The following is an 8211-nucleotide window of genomic DNA, read 5'->3' as shown; positions in this document are numbered from 1 at the left end:
GGTGGTGGTGTATATTGAGATGGTTCTTGGGAGTGTTGATATTGGCATGGTGGTTCCATGTATGGCTCATATGGTTCAAAAGGTGGTTGGTATGATTGATATGGATTATGGTCATATGGAGGTGTTTGGTGGTAAGGGGCTTGTGAGTATGGTTGAGGGTTATGTTGAGGAGATGGCTCATAAGCATATGGTGGTGGTTCTTGAAAGTCACAAGGAGATTCACCATAGCCATTGGATTGGTATGCATCATAGAATGTCTCTTCTTCATAGTGCATTGGTGGAAATTGTTGCCAAGATGATTGATTACATGCACATGGCTCCTCCCACCTTTGATTATCCCATCCTTGATGCATGTTGTTATTGAAATTCACATCTCCTACAACATAATTGTAATCACACTCATAGCCAAAGTGATAATTCATGGTAGAAAGAAAAAATAAAAACAAAAGCTAATAGAAAACAAGAGAAACAAAATTTTACAACTAATAACCTAACACCATTGCAATTTCCCGGCAACGACGCCATTTTGATGATTGGATTTTTGATGGTATAGAATTTCATAAATGAATTCTCGTTGCAAGTATAGTTTCTAAACCAATCAATAATCCTTTCATACAAAAAGTTGTTTGTCACTAGTACAAACCCCTAAAATTTATAAACCAAAGTATTGAACCTCGGGTCATTCTCCCTAGGAATTACAATAAAGTGTCTTGTTATTGGTTATGAGTTATTTTTGGGGTTTTGATAAGAAACATGAAAGATAAATGACAAGGAAGTAAACTAATGGCTAGAAAGGTCTTGGCAAGATTTGGTGATCAAGGATCTCTATCCCTATCACTAACCACAATATGAGAATTGGCAAGGATTAATCTCATTAAATCATCTTCTAACTAGTAGTAAAGGAAAGTTAAATGAGATATATCAATCCAAGTCCATAGGTCCTAACTCTCCAATAATTCAGTTAGTGAGAACTAGAGTCAATGGTTCCCAATCATCAATCACTTGGACATTAGTAACTCAAGAGTTCCTAAGTTACCTCTCCAAGCCAAGAGCATAAAACTCTATTCTAAAATCCAACCAAGCATTTCATCAAACACTTGGAAGGCATAAAAGGAAAGCATAGTAAAATTGCAAGGAAAGTAAATCTACACTACTCAATTGCAAGGAATTAAACAACAACAAATCAAATGAACAATAAAGAAACATGAATCATGAATTGCATTAAAGGAAAATAGAAGAACAAAAGTGTATCAACATAAAAGTAAAGAATTACAAGAATTAAATGCTAAACTAGAGAGAAGAGATGTAGAAGAAGAAGAATTATAAAGGAAAAGTAAATCAAAGCATGAAATTAACATATATCTAAGAGATCCTAATCTACCTCTAACCTAATCCTAGAGAGAAGTGGGAGCTTCTCTCTCTAAAACTAACTTTCCCTCCAAAACTCATCTAAACTAAACTAATGGTAACTAACTTGTTCATCCCTCTTCAATCCTTGGCTTAAATAGCATCAGAAATGAGTTGGATTGGGCCCACAAGGCTTTAGAATTCGCTGGCCACGAGTTGCATTTTAAAAAGTCACATGCAGCATCAGTGTGTACGCGTACAGTGCACGTATGCACCCTTATATGCGATGCAACTATGGCAAATCTTATAGTGTTTTGAAGCCCTAGATGTTAGCCTTTCAACGCAATTAGATCCGTCTCATTTGGACCTTTGTAGCTCAAGTTATGATCGATTAAGTGCGAAGAGGTCGGGCTTGACAGCTTTTGCAATTCCTTCATTTCTTCATGAGTTCTCCATTTCTACATGCTTTTTCTTCATTCCCTTGATCCAATCTTTGCCTCCTAAATCTGAAACCACTTAACAAATATATCAAGGCATCTAATGGAATCAAGGTGAATTAAATTTAGCTATTTTAAGACCTAAAAAGCATGTTTTCACATTCAAGCATAATTAAAGGAGAATAACTAAAATCATGCTATTTCGTTGAATAAATGGAAGAAAAGTTGACAAAACCCTCTAAATTCAACACAAGATAGATCCTAAATATGGGGTTTATCAACTAATCATGCGTACGCGTCGCCCACGCATATGCGTCGCTGCTAGCTTCTCAAAACTCCACTTTCTTGTGTTCCTTCCACTTTTGCATGCTCCTTTTCCATCCTCCAAGCCATTCCTGCCCTATAAACCCTGAAAATACTTAACAAACATATCACGACATCGAATGGTAATAAGAGAGGATTAAAATTAGCAAATTTAATGCCAAAGAAGCATGTCTTCAATCATACCACAAAATTAGGAAGGAAAATGTAAAACATGCGAATTCTATGAATAAGTGTGAGAATAATGGATAAAATCCACTCAATTTAGTACAAAATAAACCGTAAAATAGCGCTTTATCACTATCCTGGCAAAATTTGGAAAGTAACTCTTATAAAATTCCACCTGGAAGGCATTCCAGGTAATAGGATCATCATCATGCTACAGGAGGCGTCGTGTTTTTCCTGCCACCAATGCAACGCTTCCCCAGTGAGCAGATAGGTAGCAAATTCAACACACTGCTCTTCAAGTACCAACTGCGCTTGTAGTGCTCACTCCATAGCCTGAAACCAGGTATCGGCTTTGGTCGAATTGGTAGTTCCCTTGAACTTAGGTGGATTAACCTTTAAAAAGGTTGCCAGTGTCATCGGGCCCTGAGCTCCACTTCTGCCATTGCCATTATTGTTTATCTATTGCCAAAGAGCCTCTGCAGTGGCCTGCATAGTAGCAGCCATGTTCTCCAACATAGCAATGAAGTTTACCAGGTTATTCGGGTTGGTTTCCGGTCCCTGAGTACTAGTACAACCTCTCTCACGACCTCAATCGCGTCCACGAAGCGCCATCTAGTTCCTATACGCACCAAATAATCGATATAAATTTGATCAGTCTCAATATTGGAAGTCTAGTGCTTCAAAGTACCAAAGGTAAACTCATGGACTTCATGCTAGACGTATCAGTCGGATACCCTAACTAGCACAGGCACAGACTCAGAGTATGCATTGAAGCATAAGCAGTTCCACCCCTCAGGCTCACGAGAACGAATGGCTCTGATACCATAATGTAACACCCTAATATTCAAATCCTTATGCTTGAGTCATAAGTCAATGATAATAAGGTGGTATGACTCTCAAGGTGGATTTTTAATACATAATTATAAGTAAAATTGAAAGGAGTATTAATCAAGAAGCCTGAAAAGAGTAAAAATAAAATCACGAAGTCGTATCACTCACGTTTCGACAACTTAAAGATAAAGCCTGAAGTCGAAAATGATATACAGATAAAGGCATAAAGGAGAGTAAGATAAGAACAGTATATAGATATATAACATAAGTAAATAGCCACTAATCGCGACCCGCGAAGTTTAGGCCGGCTAGGGTACAATATGAAAGTAGTTGACAACAATATCTCCTAATCTCTCCCAAAAGAAATATAAGAGCCTCTATAGGCAAGTTCAAAAGAGTTCAATACATAATATAGGCTTTTCAAAATAAAGGTGGAGAGATTCTAAGCAAAATATAAAATAGAGAATATAAAGATCTTCGCCATTTCTCATATGAACCACAGCTCACTTCTGAGCACCTCGACCTGTATCTGAAAAACAAGAGATATATACGGAATGAGAACCCCCGACCCATGGGTTCCCAGTACGGTAAAAGTGCCAAATAAATACAATGCATTATAATAAAAACTCACTAAGCATCCTAAACTTCCTTTCACCAAATATTCATCCTATGTTCTCACGAATCCATAAATAGGCAACTGTTATAAGGGAATGCTAAATCTAATTCATCTTCCTCATGCTTCCCAACTTTCTAACTCTCCAACGAATCATAATCAGAATCATAAACAAAACCATCACCAGTTATTCTGTCTCAGCGATTCTATATCCATACTTCATATCCTCACCTGGAGCAAGTGAAATCTCTTCACTGCGTCTACCCAGGGAGCTCAAATTACCTCATGCAATAATCATCATTTTAAATTAATCATATCATTACTCCATCTCAACAAGAACAGCCTTCAGCGTCAACCGACACCAGCATGAGGGACCTTTCAATTGTACAAGCACAAGCAATACAGGCAAGTAATACACAATAAGGTACAGGTAGAACAAGTGGCACATAATCAGGTAACATAGCATATATGATGTAGCAATCCAAAATAAATAGGCAACCCAAACAATTCAAACATATGCACATGATGTATGCCTGTCCTATGGCTGCTGATATCATCTGTCGGTTACATAGCCAACCTGACACGTCCTGGTAGCTAACTGTGGACAGAAACACCCATCGCAGAGCAAGTAGATTTGAGCTACAACCCCCTTGCTACTACTCGTTCAACCCAGAGCTAGTGGAATAACCACTACTGTGGCTACTACCCAAGCGGGTGTTTAAAAGCTCAACCTGGAGTGAGTGGAATCACCACTACTGTCGCTACTACCCAGGCGTCACAATCTCTGACCTGGAGTAAGTGGGATGAACCACAACCATTGCTACTACCCAGGTATCACAATCTCTGACCTAGAGCATGTGGGACAAACCACAACCTTTGCTACTACCCAGGATCTCAAAACATACATTCAGTCAGTTTAAAATCAATCATCATTGTTATCAAATCTCAAACATTAACATGGAACAAGCGGGACGACGTACCACCCTTGCTACTACCCAGGTAACACAAATATACATTTATTCATAATCACCCTTCATTATTACCAATTTTTAGACAATAACCTGGAGCAAGCGGAACAAACCACGACCCTTGCTACTACCCGGACACAGTCTCTCTCTCTCTCTCTCTCTCTCTCTCTCTCTGTTGTGCCTTATTACTATTAGAGGGAATCCATGCCCTGTCACCCTTACAACCAGAGAGAAAACACAAGCATATCCACATTCAACATTTTCCATCATTATTCATTTACCACACTCATTCATTAATCATATATGCATCTCCGGCATACTCGCCATATGTTCAAGCCTCCTCAATCAATCATAATCATTTAATCATTAGTCATATACATATACATATTCAGCCATAATTCAATGCTTATCACAGCCATCCAGCTCATAACATACACAGCACCTTCACTATCATTCTCAGCAACTCATACAATCATCATTACTCATCATTCATCATCGATTCCCACTTTACTTCATCCACAAGTTACCACATGTCCTAGCTTCTCTTCATTACTAGGCATACTATAAAGATTTAGGACTTAAGGGATGAAAATGGAGGTTTAGAAGTCTGAAATTCGACTTTAAAAACTCAAAAATCAATTTTTGCTAAGAACGGAATCACGCGTGCGCGTCGCCCACGCGCACGCGTGAGAAGCGGAGAAAAGCGGGTGACGCGTAAGCGACACCCATGTGCACGCATGGAAAGTAGAGAAGTAGGGTGATGCGTGCGCGCCAGCCACGCGTACACGTGGATGCGTTTTGTGCTCCTCGCACAAAACCGGCACGCTACCATCACAACTCTGATCTCTGGAATTTATACCACGCACCTGCATCAATACAGCGACGCATACACGTCGGCCAGGTGCACGTGTGAGAGGGTAAAAATCGTGAGTGAAGCGTGCACGTTGGCCATGTGTGCACGTCGAAGTACGTTTTATCAAAAATTTTACTAAGTTTTAAAAACTGCAGGATTACATTTTCAAACCCCAAACTTCCAACCCACATAACTTCTTCTACAAAATTCCTTTTTCAACCATTTCTGAACCCTTGGAAAGATCTTTGAATAAACTTTCATAAAAATCCTAGAATTTCTAACTCTGAGGATTGAGTTACGGGCTGCCAAAGTTGGTCAAAAATCAGTTTTTACCCAAAAACAGAAATCATCAACTATTCCAATGTTCACAAGCCAAATTCATTTCCACTCATCCAAATGACCTCAACCCAACCACATTCATATACTTACACTCAACCAAAACCAAACCTACCTCATCTACACAATGTCACCCAAAACTATCGAATTTCACACCTCAATTCCTCAAATCTTATTCTTCAATAATCGAACCAATTATTCGCACAGTCAATATCTAAAATCCATCTAATCTCTTATATCTTTACACAATACACAGATCAACTTACCTTCCTTACCTCTTTCCGGACTCCGGCCCAAATTCACAATTTAATGCATATTCTACAAACCAATATTCATTATCCAATTCATCAAATTCTCAACACACTAAACATACAAATTCACACAATTCTCAACCCAATCATTAATTCACATTACATACTAACTATGCATATTAGTACCAACCATTTACATAATCCAAAATTAATCCTAGGGGCATCTAGCCTAAGAATTATCATCACACCACACGGTATTTAAATTAAACTTAAAACGTACCCCTTGTAGCCAAAATAATTGAGATGCTTCTTGGAAGTATCAACCAACCTTTAGCTCCAAGCCTCACCAAGGCCCCACAAGCAATATCAATCTTCCAATTGTGCACCAAAATCACCCAATACTCTAACATAATCAATTTTCACACTTATAATCAACCTAGGGTTCATAAAATTGATAAATCACAAGGGTTAGAGGATTCCTTATCTTAACCCACGAAATTGGTTGATGGAACTCACCAATGGCTCAAACTAGAGCACTCCTAAATAATAAAAATCATAAAATCACTCAACACCCATAGCCAATCACATTTTTAGAGAAAAAAAATCAAAACTGGGCAGAGAAAAACAAAATATTCACCACAAAACTTAGAAAGAATTGTAGCGGATAAGAAGAGCGACGCGTGGCTGCAAACGACTCGTCAATCGGAGTTCTAGAGAGAAAGTTATGGTGATTTGAAGTTTGGAAAGCTAGGTTTTCTTTCTCTCTTCTCTCTATCCGCCCCACACCCTTTCTTTAGGGTAAATGAGTTGAAGTACTCATAACTAGTGTTTATATATGTTGGGTTTCGGGCCCACTTGGGCCCAGTTCACTAGGTTTAGTCCGTTGGCCCAATTTTGGGTCGAAACCTTTAAGATTAGAGTTTTAAATCATATTTTAAATATTTTTATCTTCCAAAATTATAAATTCTTATTTCTTAAAATTATTCACTTCTAATTAATTTTCTCAACCACAGTACCAGACAGATCTCAGCTAATACTGCCGGTCAAATTTTCAGTGCGCATTTTTATTCAGAAAACTATGTTTTCCGACTCCGAAAAATTCACTGAGTCCAAATATCATATTTAAATTATCAAATTCCGATTGCTAAATTTTCTAACCATATTCGTTCCTATTTTATTTATTATTTAATTAATTACGGTTTGATCGGATTTTACAAGTACGTGTTCGGTTTATTAAGCAGAAAGATGGTTTATTAATATTCTTCACTTTCTATTGCTTCTTCACCGGGAAGTGAAGGAGAAAAAGACAAAAAAAATACAATCAGTAACAATAATAAAAGAATGACGATAAGGAGAAAATACGTGAAGAAGAAGGAATGCGAAAAAGAAGGAGGAGAATGAGGAGGACGAGGAACGCGAAGAAGAAGAAGAAGAAGAAGAAGAAGAAGAAGAAGAAGAAGAAGAAGAAGACGCTCCGTGCGTAAACGAGCATGAGAAGAAGAAGAAAAAGCGCGGGAGAAAAGAGAAGAAGAAGAAGAGAAGAAGCGTAAGGAAAGAAGAAAAGCGGAAAAAGCGCGTAACCTAAAATTGCTTGGATGAACTTAGATGCCAAAATTGCTTGGATATAAAGAATATCTCTTAATCAAAATAAATAAAACAAAAAATTAATATAAATTAAAACAAAAAGTCAATTTATTTATTCTAATCAAATCAAATAATTAGTATAACTAATTAATTATAATTAATGTAGTCAAAAAATTAAATAATTTGATATTTATTTCAATTAAATCAAATAAATAATTAATTATAATACTTTTAAAAATTATTAATCAAAATATATAAAATAAAAAATTAATATAAATTAAAATGAAATTAATTCATTTATTCAAATCAAATCAAATAATTAATATAATTAATTAATTATAATTAATTTGGTAAAACAAAATATTAAATAATTTAATATTTATCTGAATCAAATTAAATAAAATAAATTAAAAAATATTTTTAAAAATATGTCACATCAACTATATTATTAATTGAAAAAAAAAGACGATTTTAATAATATATAATATATAATAGATTAGAT

Source organism: Arachis hypogaea, chromosome 3, assembly GCF_003086295.3.
Source record: "Arachis hypogaea cultivar Tifrunner chromosome 3, arahy.Tifrunner.gnm2.J5K5, whole genome shotgun sequence".
Taxonomy (NCBI): domain Eukaryota; kingdom Viridiplantae; phylum Streptophyta; class Magnoliopsida; order Fabales; family Fabaceae; genus Arachis; species Arachis hypogaea.
Note: the sequence above shows the minus strand (reverse complement) of the source record.